The sequence below is a fragment of the Eucalyptus grandis genome, chromosome 2, assembly GCF_016545825.1.
Source record: "Eucalyptus grandis isolate ANBG69807.140 chromosome 2, ASM1654582v1, whole genome shotgun sequence".
Taxonomy (NCBI): Eukaryota; Viridiplantae; Streptophyta; class Magnoliopsida; order Myrtales; family Myrtaceae; genus Eucalyptus; species Eucalyptus grandis.
In genome coordinates, this window is record NC_052613.1 from 6,230,116 (window position 1) to 6,245,679 (window position 15,564).

The window sequence follows — 15,564 nt, forward strand, 5'->3', positions numbered from 1 at the left end:
ACTTGTGAGATAAATTGAGTTAATGACTCAAGCTAGCGGTTAAGCCAAGAAGGCTCCTTTCTGGCCAACATACTTGACTGCCATTATGTATAACGCCAATAGAAAAATGAAGGACTCACTATAATTGGATATGAATATAAAAGACTGATTCTGCCAATGACTTATATGACCAAAATATTGGTGACTCATGATGCTCTCAATCAACAGAGCATTGAACAGTGTTTCTGAGCTTAACAAAACCTTGATAATAATAGCTGGATCATAAGTAGACAATGCATACTGGCTGCGATTGACATCCTGATGCAAGAGAGCTTTACACGACCAAATTGCATCTGAACTCGCAGCACCTAATAGTTGAGCGTGCACTTTCTGTCTGCAGACATAATATGTGTTATCAAACAATCAATCTTCACTTCTGATGAAAGCATCTGACGCCATTGTGACAGCCTGAATTTTCATAACTTGTTTTCGATTAAATAAATCGGGCCTTTCGTGAAACGCTAATAGTGCTATTCCTACGAGCTGATCACTCACGAGATAAGCTGGACTATCCGGAGAAACAATTAGGAATCTAAATGCAATTGGACTTGAGAATTCGACCAATAATGTTAACCAACCGTGTTGATGCGCAAGGGCATTACGGCACCGTTAGAGATCGATCGAGAAATCAGAGATAGGTCGATTCGGCGAGATATGTGATCAAATTGTGGGTGATTCCACTTGATTGAAAAATTCTCATCGATCGGCACTAAATTGATTTTTGTCGTTTTGGTACCCGGTATCCGTAATTGAAACCTTGAGATTTTCACGACAACCGAGAGTTGCCAATGGGTCGAAGATGTACTTTATGACTCGAGATAAATCGATCACGGGTCAATTGCACCAAAAATTCCTAAAAAGTTAATCGATAGACTAGGTCACGCTAAGCGCGCCGGATTGAAAATAACCGCAAATTTGAACCTGATTTCAGAAATTGAAAGTTCGAGGTGTCACAAACTGTTTTAGGAATGTCGACTCACTCTCCGAAGAACTTTCGGAGATTCTGGGTTTTTGCGGAAAATCGATACGGACGTTGTGGAAAATCAGCGGAATTCGGATGGGCTAAATCGATGGAAATTGGGACTTCTAGGCGAGCATGTGAGCGTCGGGGACTGAAAATTGTTCGGGATTTTCCTTGGCGAAATTGGACCTCGACTTAGAGAATTGGTGAAGAAATTGAATGGAGAGATTGAAGACTAAAGTGTGAAATTCGAATTATGCTTGGACAGCATTTTTGGCTTCATTTTGGATTAGTTTGTGAAAATTAAATTGGTAGAAAGTAATAGGGACAAGGGAGTAAATGGAATGGCTAAGGTTTGTCAAAATTGGGCCCCCCTCTTGGCTTTCCTTGCACGACTCCTCGCCGACCTCTCCCTTTCGCAGCTCCTTTTCATTCTTCCGCCCTGTTGTTCGGTCATCTTCTCCCACCCATCTCAGTTTGCAATTCCTCACTTGCAGCTCATGCTTCCCCCACTCACACGCCCAACATCCACCAAAATTCTGTGAAGATGAATAAGATGAACGAAGACTGAAAAAATGAAACTTTCTTCTTCCTCTGTATTTACACGGTATATGCTATACATCACGAGCATATTTTCAATGGCGTGCTCTGTTTTCACATTCTCTCACTCGTAAAACTCAGCAAGCTGCTAAGAAGACTTTTTCTCAGAAGAAGAAAAAAGGAAAACAAAAACTGAACTTAAAAACAGAAAAACAAAACTAAAACAAAAGCGAGACAGCACACGTGTAAATTGAAGTCTTCGGTGAAGTCTTCATCATGACTCACTTCATGACGTGGCTTTCCCAGTCAAATAGTCTCCCACGACTTGTGTGCTTCGCTTTATGCTTTGTGCTATACTTCCTTTGATCTTTAAGCTGTAGCCCTTTCACTTTCATTATCTTCCTTTGTTGAAGTTGTGACAGCGAGTAATCCCTCTGCATTGGCTGAGTTGCTCTTATTTCCTTAACATCCCCCTCAAATTTGGAAGGGTTAAGAATCCCATACCCAATTTGGTTCTAATAGTAGAGTGAGCAAAACGTGATAAGGACTTAGTAAAGATGTCGGCAAGCTGAAGATGACTTGGAATATATCGAACATTTATAGAACTGAGGATACTTTTCACAAACAAAGTGAAAATCAACTTCAATATGCTTAGTGCGAGCATGTAGGATGGGATTAGCTGTAAGAGAAATAACAGATTTGTTATCACGAACAAGAGTGTGGGTGATATGAGAGATATACCAATATCTCGTAGGACAAAGCTAATCCAAGTAAGATCAGCGGTAGTTGATGCAAGTGCTCGATATTCAGCTTCGGTGGAAGAGCGTGATACGGTAGGTTGTTTCTTGGCTGACCAAGAGAGAAGATTAGAGCCAAGATAAGTGCAAAAACCAGTAGTGGAACGTTTGTTAGCACATCCAGCCCAATCAGCATTTGAGTATCCATAGAGGGCTGTTGAACTATTAGAATGGAGGAAGATCCCTAGATGTGCTGTTCCTTTAACATAGCGAAGGACTCTTTTCAATTTATGAAAGTCGCAACTGTTGGATGCTGCAATTTCGGCATAGCAGATTCGTTGCATAGGCAAGATCGGGTCGGGTGATCGTCAAATATTGAAGACCGCCTACTATACTTCTATACTCAAGTGGATCGGCAAGCGAGAATATCATCATTTGATCTAAGTGGCAAAGGAGTTGAGACAGTTTGCATTCATCATGTGAGCTCTGTAAGTAGATCAATTGCATACTTGGTCGACAAAGAAAGAGATCTTGAGAAATACGTTTGGCTTCAATTCCTAAAAATAATGAAGATATCCGAGATCTTTCATGTGGAATTGAAGGCTTAGTTTCTTGATCAATGTAGCTAGAAGCTGAAATAGCTGCCAGTCAAAATTATGTCGTCTACATAGAGTAATAATGTATTATATCTGAACCACTATGAAGAACAAAGAGATGGGTCATTGGCACTACGAAGAAGCCATTTTCAAGAAGAAATTACTAAATTTATCAAACCAGGCACGTGGTGCTTGGCGAAGACCATATAAAGACCTCTTGAGAAGACAAACACACTGAGATTTTTGAGGATGTATAAACCCGGTGGCTGCTCCATATACAGTCTCATTTAAGACTCCATGTAGGAAAGCATTTTTAACATCAAGTTGATGTATTGGCCAATTTTTCATCATAGCCACGAAAGTACTATACGAATGGTAGCATGTTTAACAACGGAATGAATGTTTCAGTAAAGTCAACTCTCTCTTCTTGATGAAACCCTTTGGCAACTAACCGAGCTTTTAATCTCCAAGACTACCATCAGGTGCTAATTTGGTCTTAAACACCCATTTACAGCCTATAACATTCATTTGGTTAGTTCTAGGAACTAGTATCCAGTCTGATTTTCATACGAGGCATTCATTTCTTCTTGCATTGCTCGCTGCCACCCTTCATCAGCTAAGGCTGATTTAGCGATCGTGGTTCGGAGGCACTTTATATTCAGCTAAACATGCATACTTAGGATTTGGTTTTATAATACCAGATTTTAGTCGAGTTGCATATGATGAATAGCGAGTACCTTGATGAACGCGGTACCTTGATGAACAACAGCGTACCTTGATCAATGACAATGTCGATTGGTGTGACACTTGTGGAAGTAAGACACAGTTGTTCTTCAGCAACTGAATCAGATTGCATGTGTGTGAAAGATGAAATTTGTGGCGTACTTACAATGTATGATGTATCAGTGTGATCATCTTCCAAAGTAGGACTATACTGGAAATTTGTTGTATGGTCAGTGAAGCCATTGTTTACTGGTGCTGCACTATGAGAATCAAGAAGTTTAACTTCTTCCACCCATTGTTTGTACAAAGTAGTACAATGTTCATAGTCAGTTGTCAACTTCTTTGTGAATGGGAAGAAATTCTCATCAAACACAACATGTCTACTTATATATATACGACCATCGGTAGGTACAAGGCAGCAATACCCTTTACGGCGTTCCCGTATCCCGGGAAGACACAAGTAAGAGATCCGGGATCGAATTATGTTGTGTGTATGGTCTAAGACAAGGATAACATGCACATCCAAAGACCCTTAGATGTTCATAGCTTGGCGATGATGATGAATTTTCTTTGTAAGGTGAGTCCAGTTGTAACTTTGGTGTAGGAAGAATATTTACAATATAGTTAGCTGTCATGAAGGCATCTACCCAAAATTTCAATGGAACTCTAGAGTGATACAGCATAGCTAAACCCAGTTCAACTATATGACGATGTTTCCTTTCGATATTCCATTTTGTTACGGTGTATGTGGGCAAGACATGAAGCATTTATGCCACTATTCCTTAAATGATTCGGAATGCATTTAACGATAAACTCTCCTCCTCCATCACAATGAAAAATTTTGATTCTATGATTGAATTGCCTCTCGACTAGTTTCGAAACTCAACAAAGATATCATAGAATTCTGACTTTAGCTTCATTGGATACAGCCAGCTATAGCGGGAAAAATTGTCTACAAAGATGACATAGTACTTAAATTTCTGAAAAGAACTAACTGGTGAGGGACCCTAAATGTCACAGTGTATCTTTTCTAAAGGAACATTGGATGTAGTGTCTGATAAAGGAAAAGGTAAAGCTGTACTCTTTGCTATTTGATAGCTTCTACATATAGTCTGTGTTGTTGCATTACAGTAAATCAACTTCTGATTCTGTAGATGCTTTACTATTTTCGAGTTTGTGTGGGCCAATCTCTGGTGCCACACATCTTCTACTGCAACTCTGTGTCTTTGAGTGAAGAATGCTTCATGGTTTGTGAGTCCACTCGGTAAAGTCCTTTAATTTTCCTTTCGAGCTTCATTGTTGTATTGGTGTGATTGTCCTTTACATAGACACCGGTTTATCAAAGACAAAAGAACAAGGATAGTCATCTATTAGTTTAGAAGCGAGAAGAATCTTCTTTATTTCTAGAACAATTAGTACATCATTAAGAGGTAATGAGTTGTCCTCGGTATTGCAGTATCACCAATGTAAGTAATGGCGGACATGACCCATTTCCTATCATGACGATATCGGTTCCACCTTAGAGAGTGTATGAAGAATACTAGGATTTGCACGATGTGAGTCAGTAACCGATATCTGGATACCACTCATTTCCTTTTGGATCCTCAAGATGCATCGCTGTCAATCTTTGTTGGAATATCTTCAGCTTGATATGAGTTATCAAATCTATACCCGAGAGAAGTGCATCATGTCTGGACGTTTATAAATTTGACACTCGATGCGAGTACTTCTGTTATTTTCTCATCCTGCAGATGTTTATTGAAGGTTAGAGTCGAAGATGGATAAGTTTTGATGTCCCGATACCTCGTGAGTAACTTGCATATGGTCGAAACCCGACTAGATCCAGGAAGTCATTTTTCTGTCTAAGTTCTTGATCTCCTTGATCTGAATCAAAGTGTTTATTCTGTAGTTCGACTTCTTTAAGAATATCCATAACCACGACCTCTACCATTAGTAGCACGTCCTCGACCATAATTACGTCCCCTCTGTAATTGCTTCTTTGAACTGCAAAACCAGTTCGAGGATATATTCTCTGTCGGTGTTTCCTTTCTGCTGTATTTCAGTTGTCTTTGTCCAAAATAAGCTAGATTGGGATTATATTGGTTCTGGAATAGTTACAATCTTGTTTCAAATCTTTCTAATTGTGCTATTACCTCATCATATTACGGTTGAGGTTTCGAGCGATATAATAGATCGAAAATTTTCATACTTAGAACCCAGTCCTTCCAAAACACCAAACATTTTGGTTATCTCATCTACAGAGCTTTCCTATAGCATTTAGCCGATCACATATGGATTTGTATTCTCTGAGATAAACGAAAACTCGATCCCGTTTAGCGGAGCTTGTAGTTTTCCTCTCGGTTCAAACTCTCTAGCAGCGGCTTCGTAAAACGATTAAGAAGTGTCACGCCATACCTCATAGGATGTTTCTAAGCCAATGATCAAGCTCGAAATGTTTTGAGATACAGCTCCACTAATCCATGATGATACAAGCTTATCGGTTTTTGTCCAATACGTAGTATCTGGTTACGGCTGTTTCACACCTTCAACTTCAATCGTAACATTCGAGAGGTGATGGAATTTCACCATTAATGAAGCCAAAAAGTTCTTGGCTTGAAGAAATGCAATGGCGAGCTTGCCATAACAGAAAATTATCTTCAGCAAGTTTGATTGTGACAAAATTGGAAATATTAACATGTATTGGGAAAGGGTATTTACGTGTTCTTGTTGCCATCTTTGTGTTCTCTCGGCTTTGAAGAAGACAATGATAATGTTGATGTTAAAAGCACTTTGAAATCTCCAAATCAACAAACGAGAATGATCAATAGCTACTTTGATTCTTTGTGATCGGTGAAGTTCGAGACTTATCACGAGACTTGAACATCTTTGGATTTCATACGGGGAGTAATCGACCACTTGGTCTCTACCTAGAGAAGCAGAACATGCAAATTAGGGACGAACATAGCGCTTACTGTGACTACGAAGCTGGTGGTGTTGGGGAAGTGGCTTCGGTTGAATCGCAACCTTCAACTTGTGGATGAATAGGGAGTCTTCCTTCCAACGTCCTTCAACGAGGAATCACCGGAGAAATGGAAGCCACCGTAGTTACTATAACCCTTTGCTAATCTCTACCTCGGCCGAGTCGAGACCTTCAAACTTGGCACGAATCTGAGTTTCGCGCTTTGAGCGCCGATCAAGTGACGGATCCTCGAGAGCAATCGAGAGAAGAGAGCAAATCCGGTGGAGAGCCGAATCGAGCCACGGGCGGGAATCGCTGTCACCGCGACGATCTTCACCCCAAGCCGAGAGATCCCCAAGCAGAGCGATCACGGCCTTCACAACCACGGAACCCTCACAACCACCGGAAACCCTCACAACCACCGGAACCGAGAAACCCTCACAACCAATGGAGCAGAGATCCGCCAGAAACCCTCACAACCACCGGAACCGAGAGATTGAGAGTCTCATGATCCCGACCTTGAGTCTTCGATTTCCAAGGGTGATCCGCCAAACCAGATTCGTCACCGCGGTTGCCGTCGGCCGGATTGAGTCGGATCCGCAATCGGAGGACGGATCGGAGCAGAAGAACTTGCCGGCTACGGACACCTTCGATTTGCACCGGATCGGCGGAGGACCAATAAGGATGATCGACCATGCTCCGATACCATGTGAAGATGAATAAGATGAACGAACTGAAAAAATGAAACTTTCTTCTTCCTCGTATTTACACGTATATGCTATACATCACAGAGCATATTTTCAATGGCGTGCTCTGTTTTCACATTCTCTCACTCGTAAACTCAGCAAGCTGCTAAGAAGACTTTTTCGAGAAGAAGAAAAAAGGAAAACAAAAACTGAACTTAAAAACAGAAAAACAAAACTAAAACAGAGAAACTGACAGCACACGTGTAAATTGAAGTCTTCGGTGAAGTCTTCATCACCGACTCACTTCATGACGTGGCTTTCCCAGTCAAATAGTCTCCCTGACTTGTGTGCTTCGCTTTATGCTTTGTGCTATACTTCCTTTGATCTTTACAATAGCTGCAGCCCTTTCACTTTCATTATCTTCCTTTGTTGAAGTTGTGACAGCAGAGTAATCCCTCTGCATTGGCTGAGTTGCTCTTATTTCCTTAACAAATTCCTTCCATCTTTCCCCCACTCACGCCGGTCAATAATCAAGTCTTTCTCAACTCTTTTGTTGACCGAAGCCCCTCGCGTGAAGCCATCTGTGCAGCGGCCGTTTGTGTGTCCATCTCCAAGCGTGGTCTTCTCCAATAGTTCGAGGACACCCCCCACGAAGAAGCAAAGCCCACGAAGCCACCGAAGCAGGCCATCCCCGATCATCACGCCTGCAGCCGTTGTTCTCAGTCCACGTCCCCACCGCCAGCTCCTTCTACCGCTCGATCATCCGATTGCCTTCAAAGCTCGTGGATTTCGGCTTGCACGAAGACCAGCAAATCCGTGGCCGCGTCTCCCCCAGCTCGAGTTCAGCAGCCAACGCCAGCAACTGCTTCGTCCGTTTCTCCTCTTGCGCGTGCGTCTCGGCCCCGCAATCCACTCGGCCACTCAGCCGAAGAAGCCCAGCCTATAGAAGCTGCTGCTTCTCTGTCTTTGTTGCTCCTTGGATTCAGCCCACGCAAGTTTTTAAAAGCCCGCTCAGTTCAGCCCATCTACAGAGAAATTTCAGTCCAGCCTTTGAAGCCCATGGATCTAGCGAATTCTTCAGTCCAGTGATTTTAAGCCCAATCTCCAGCAGAGAAGCCCATTTTGTTCAACCAGCAAAGCCCAAGTGATTCAAGCTCAGGCCCAATTCCATTGCAAGCTTAAGGCCCACTTGAACTCAAGCCCAGTCCAATTTCAAAAGCAAATCTCAGTTTGGGCTGAGATTTGTTGGGCTAAGTTTAAGCCCAAGTTTGTCGGCATGCCAAAAATTTCGATTTTGGCCATCGAGTCGTCGCTCGGTGAACCGGTTTCATGATGCTTAGGTGAGTTTATACTCTAAACTGCTTAGTAGGTTAATGACGTTTAAGGGTGTTAGATTTATTTTATTAGGAATTAGGTGGTTAGTTAGATTAAATTAGAAATTAAATTATTTAATTGAGCATGTTAGGTGGTTAGCGTGGTTTAGCTAAGGCCTAAATAAATTGTACTATTTATCTAGAAGGGTTCGGAAATTTTCCGGGTCCGTATTGGTTATTAATTTAATGATTTTGGCCTAGGGTATTATTTCTAGAATTTAAATTGATTTATTTAATTAATTTCAGTAATTATTTAATTATTAATTATTTTAGGAAATTAGGCCGGAATAGCCGGTGACCGGAATTTCGTGCGATTGCAATGGTGTGGTTAATTTCCAATGAGTGCTAAGTTATGCAAATTGAGTGCTTGATTGGATTTTTGTATTTAATTCCAAAATTGTGAATTTCCAATATTTATTCAAAATCCCAGTGTCGGGTTTTGATACCGAAAATGGTTTTAGTTATATGAAATAGTGGGATTTCAAAAGGAGGAATATCAATTTTTGGATCAAGTTGACCGTGTCCCACACACGAGTAATTTCATGTGAATTTCTAATATGAAGAAAAGGTCGAGGCTCTGTTTAATTGAAGCATTTGAGTGCAATGCACGGTGTCCTGAGCCATATTTGAGTGATCGTGTGATGGTTATGAGAAATCGTCCCGGGTTTGTTGAGCTAGACGTTATCCCAATGTGGATACCCCTGCAGCGGACAGAGAGCCGTCATGATTGATTACGGACACATGCTCCTTCGGAAGCAGTCGATAAAGAGACGTGCCGTGCTTAATGGGGTGAGGCAGTGCAGTAATGCGAAGACCGCCGAACTAAGAGTAGGCCGTGCTATATGCCGAGATCAAATCTAGGAACGCATGATTAATTGAGTGTGGCGTTTCAATTATTGGAGCTTATTTGTTGCTCATGCTCTCGTGTTGTGCTGTGAGATAAATTGTGCAGACCTACTGGATCGAGACAAGGTAAGTCTCCTTGATTGTGTATTGCGTGCTTAGGATGCTTCTTGGCGTATTTCCCTAGGTGGGGTTTAGAGCTTAGTGTGAGATGATATCTCACCTTGTGAGACAACAACATTTTCGTGGTGTCGAGTGAGGCTGTGAAGAGAGGATGTGATCGAGCATAGGTCGATTAGGACCGTCTTTTGAAAGGAACATCTTTTGTAGTCTTTGGTAGACTGTGTTCATGACTCAGTGTATATATAAAAGCATGTTTGTGTATGAATCTATTATTCGCTTTTCAGAGATGATTACTGTCGTTTCTTTTCGCATGTGCAATAAAATGGAAGAGGGCGACTCATCTTGGGAAGTCGCAAATTATTATTGCCAGTGATAGGGATGGACGTGCTGGGATCGGGCGTAGCCATCTCATTTCATCCGCATATGCAATGGTGCAGCGAGCCTTTGTATAACTCCCAATGCATTATCCCATCCATAGCAACACCTTATCGGGCAACATTCTCACCATCGAATTCCAATCGACCGCAAAACCCTTCTCACGAGAACATGTGCTAAAGTAAGCAAGTGGTAGTCCATGATAGACATACAAACTTAAAACTTGTGATGACCATGTTAAGGGAACAAACCTCATCCGCATGACCCGGAAGATCTTGTTTCAACTTCTTCGTGCGAATATCCTGAGATCTAAAAGTAAGCCAAATATTGAGCAAACATTTAAGCATTCAAATCAGCAAAAATTCATAATAATCATAACCGGGTAAAGGCGGACTCCACATGCTATTGACATTTACAAATAGTTAAAACAACAGAAGCAAGTAAGAAATAACAAGCAACGTACTCACTTTACAATATCCTCATCAATATCCTCTACCATAAATAAGCAGACCTAACATGGTCCAATGGTTCAAAAAATAACTTTAAATAGGCCATTGAGATCTCAATGAAAACAAGTTGCACTAGAACTCAGCAACCAGGGGAAAAATCCTTATTGCTTGCACCATAAATAAACTAATTTCCTGTAACACTTATTATTTTTGATAATATTACAAGCTCTCCTGTTACAATTCTAAGTGACCACACTTGATCTCTCTTAAAGCTGGCCCATGACACACGTAAGTACTTTATGGAAATCATTCAAACGCTATATGCGTTGTGCAATTGACCTTCAGGGTAGTCTTTGCTCCCACTTAAAAGAGTCTACCATCCGCAGAACAACTGTGCATTATGTAAATCAGGATTAGAAATCATTCTTGAATGGATAAGACGAGCAAATTTTGAAAATATCTCAAACCTTATCTGATATACAGGCCGGACATGTCCACTGAATGCAGCAACAATCTTCCCAATAATACCATTCCACAACTTCACAGATCTATCAAACGAAGCACTAGCCACCTATTGCCCATCCAGTGAAAAGTAGATACGATCCACAAGCTGCAAACAAAAAGCATAATTTCCCGCATTTACACCTAAGACAGTTCAACAAGGATCTAAAGTACTAGCCTCAAGAAAATATTAGGAGGATGTCTCATCCATTGAACCAGTGCCACCAGGACCACAATGTGGAGTACGTCCTTATTTAGCATCATTATGGCAATTGATAGTATATAATGGTACACAAACAGTCTTCTAATTACAGTAAAGACTTAGGGAATCAATCACACAGCAAAAGCAGGTAGCTATCAAATCAATCTCCCTCCCTCCCTCCCTCCTCCCTCCTCCCTCTCCCCTCACACACGCGCGCACACATACCAGTTGGGGATCGGTCATTCGTGTTTTAGTATGCTTACCGACCGAAGGTTCCCACAAAAACATAGTAAAATCATCAGATCCAGAGACCAATTTTTTGGGAGCATTGCCTTTCATTTTCTTATAACTTTCTAATGCAACCTATGTTCATCAACAAAATACAGAAGTTCATATAACAGTTACCAGAAAGTAGAAATACAAATGTGCACAGACCCAAAGGCAGAGAATCACCACAGGGCAGAACATGCACAGAGCCAAAAGACATGTGCTGACTAATGCATACTAGGTTGTAAGAAAATAATGTCCAGAGAGAAATAACCAATGCATACTAAGTTGCATGAGCAAATCAATGTGCAGAGAAAATAAATGTGTGATTTTATTGCCTCGTGATATAAAGATGATTCCACATAATAACAGTTACCTACTTGCTTCATTTCTTCAGAAGATGAATAGTGTTTTCCAGTGTGATCAAAAGCTACAGTTTGAAGAACATACTCAGTGCTCAGAGCAGGGAGTTAACCCAGTGTCCATGATCCTACAACAAAAATTTTACAGAAATAAGGATGACTGTGAAAAAAAGGAGGGATCTAGCAGCAACTTAGATTAAGAATGCAGACTTGGCAGTAGAAACTAAGAAAAGACATAAACACGCTAGCCATGAAAACTGAACTCTAACCTAAATATGCAATTCATATCTCAGAGACATCAAAAAATGGTGGTATTTCATTCTTAACGTCAATATCTCCCAAGAACTATACAATGAAAACATTCAAGGACATGATATCGCTAATAGCAGGGCTAAATAATATGCCCAATTAGTATGGGGTAGGTCACTAGGTGCCAAACTGCCTCCTGGAACCAAAGAGATTGAGTGAATGCAGCTACTCCAAAGGCGCAAATAAATATAAAGCTCTTGTGGCGAAGAAGAAGACAGGCATGCAATGACCCTGCAATCTGTATAACAAACTTTAAAAAAGATGTTACCTTCAATTCCTTTATCAGCTTCCCCTGGGAGTTTCTCAGACATTAATTGTACAGTCCTGGGAGCTGCAAGAAATTTAAAATAATTCTTCACCAGGTAAGAGCAGCAGCAGTTTGGCAAAGTCCAAGGATACTTCAGTAGCTTGAAAGCAGAATTTACAAGTCCTCGCTAATCTTAGGCCCATTAGAAGTATGATTTAGTCAAGAAAACTTCATGTTATTCTTTGTTGTTCATGTAGCACGGCACTAGCATATGGACATTAATACATCACAAAGTGATTAAATATTTATCTCAGTGTTGAATTGCCTCTCTTGTTCCAACTTGTCAGTGGGACAGCTGTGTTAAGAGGTTGGCGGATCAAAGTCTTCGTGAGTATTTAGTTTGCAGCCTCAGTGATATTCATTCCGAACAACATAACTAAATTGGCAAATGGGTGAATTGAATTCAATGGGTCGACCCATATTAAACCCATTTAACCCGTTTTGACCCATATTATTGTAATATATAAATATAATGACCCATACCGACCCGACCCATATCAGACCCATACCCGGCCGACCCGTATTGCTAAAACCTACTAATATTCTGAAAAAAAAAAAAAACCACGCTCACTTTATACATATGCTCATTGGATAAAAACCTCAAATTAAATTAAAAAATAGTAAATAAAATAAAAATTATTAAAAAAATCTATAAATGAAATATTTATGAAGAGTTAGACTATGCATGCTTCTCTTATTTAAAGTGAGCATACTATTGAGGTCAAATTATTTACTCACAAATGAGTTCATCATCTTGATTAAGATATGAAGCTAACATTTTCAGCCTTTTGAGTAAAAATTCGTATGTGACCATACGAAGGAATAATTCTTCAGCACTACAAAAAAGATACTTCACTTCAATGTTTCCCTCAATAAGACAGCTCCAAGACACAATTCTCAACTCTACCAAGAACCAAATTATCTACCAAATAATCGGTGCCCCAAAACATAAGAGGCTTCAGACATTCAGTATTGGTAAGACATTCCCTGACAAAACCAAGCAATCGATTGAAGTAGCACCTACTTTGCACTTTTCAGCAGGTATGAGCTTGTCCGCGAAACCGAGGACTCCCGAATTTACCAAGGCTGGCAAGGCGAAATGGACTCACCACCATTCCCACATTGTTGCTCCCTTGGGCTTTGGCTCCTCAAACAGCATGGTCGCCCCTGCTTTATCCACCTTCAATTACAACAAAAAACTAAACCAACAAAGAATCTCCTCTTGGGGAATCTCCTCGGTGGCTAACGGCTGCATCGGGCCTGCAAAATAAGGGGAATACATCATAAACGAAAGGGGAGGAAACACGCCTTGGTAAAAAGAATGGTTGGCCACATAAGAGAAAAAGTAGTAAGAAGCCAACTTCAGGCCAATGCAGCAAAAGACTTGTCTTCAAAAAGGCAAATTCAAGCAAGAACAAAAGAGACATCATCTTGAAGATTGGGTCGCATGACGGAAAATCCATAAATCATAGGCTAAGATCCAGACAGCAACATAAAAATCTCCAACTCAACCGAGTGACAAATATGACGTTGAACAACATCAATGCAGGAAATGAAAGATTGCCAAGAGAACCCAAAAATAAAAATAAAGATAAAGCTCTGAAAACAAAACTCAATCCCGATTATATGACTATGAAACAGTAAATTCATTTGCAGTCTAAGCTTCCTTTACATGGCTACTAAAATAAATAGATTAACAGGATATTTTCACCTGGAAAACACCATGCCGGAGTTGAGTCATATGAGTACGCATACATCATTGCAGCAGTAGGCCACTGCATGTACCCAGCATCACTTGTGTTTTGATTAAATCCGTCACTCAAAAGAGTTCATAACAGCACCAGAAGGAGGCACATAGTTAAGTGAAGCTTGAGGCCTCGGCATCTGACCAAGTGGAGTAAATCCAGCATCAAAATGCCCAAAAGGATGTTGAATCTTTTGCATGTTGAAGGGCACTAAACCAAAACTTTGAACAGCAGGGACATTCCTAACATTCCTGTTCCAGTAAGGAATTCATCAAACAAAACTTTAATATTGAGATGGCATTGCATAATGCCATGTTGCAGCTACACAAAAACATACTTTTGGGACGAGGGAGAAGGCTAAGCAAAACAAGTGTCATTGTAACAGTTACACAGAAAATTGACAACATATGCCTGTAAATAACTTTAACAACTTTTCACAACAAAGTGATGAATACTAAAATATGTCACCACTTTTGCTGTGCTTCTCATGATAAAATTGTTTTGAATGAGAAGTAAAACAGCTGATCAAAGGATTAAATCGAGGTTGAGATCAACTCAGTCACATTGGGATCTCACGCTCAAAAGAAGAATACTAATGGAACAGAAAAGACCATACCTTCATAACTCTGATCATAATCTGGGTCAAAAACGATCTTTTCTGTCTCTAAGAATGGCTACCTAGATTGTGTTGCCATCTCTAATGCCTGTATTCTTATCAACATCCACCATGGGAACTCAAGCACACTTCATTATCATCTCTGTTCAAAGATATATTCCTCCGGTCAGTTGAGGGTCTGAGAAATGTATCATCTAAATCAGAACCACTTAGTCAAGAACAAAGGAACAGACTCGTAACACAACCTCTTTCTCAAGTGGCAAATATACTTAAAAAATCTGTCATTGTCAAAAACATTTACTGATTTGGTAGAATACATATGAGATGATGTTTCTTCTTCTGGAAATTAGTAGCATATGTCTAATAATGGCTCCATTTCAGATAAGCCAAAGAAGATTATGGATGCTACTCGGAGAAATTCTTCCACAAGCAACAACCACTACTGATTTATTATTTCAAGAGATAAACAACGAACTTACTTGCTGTCTAATCCTAGAGTCTCTGACTATAGCAATGATATTTAGAATGTTGATCTTCAAAAATAACCAGAACTACTCTGAAAGTATCACTGCTAATTTAGGAAATTCCACCTTTAAATGACAGTCGATATTAGTCAAAGCTCTATTTGTTCATAGACAAGTACATTTGCAGGAATTGATTCGGTAACAAAACTAACATAGATTGTGGCTTTATGGTACCGATGACTAACCTTTGAATTTTGAAATAGCTTGCCAATTAGTGATATCAATATCAACAATGGCAACGGCAATACAAAAAGACCAAGAGGGCAACCACAGGAGACGCCTCAAGGGGCACCGCAACTGGAAACAAATTTCAGAAACCAAATAACA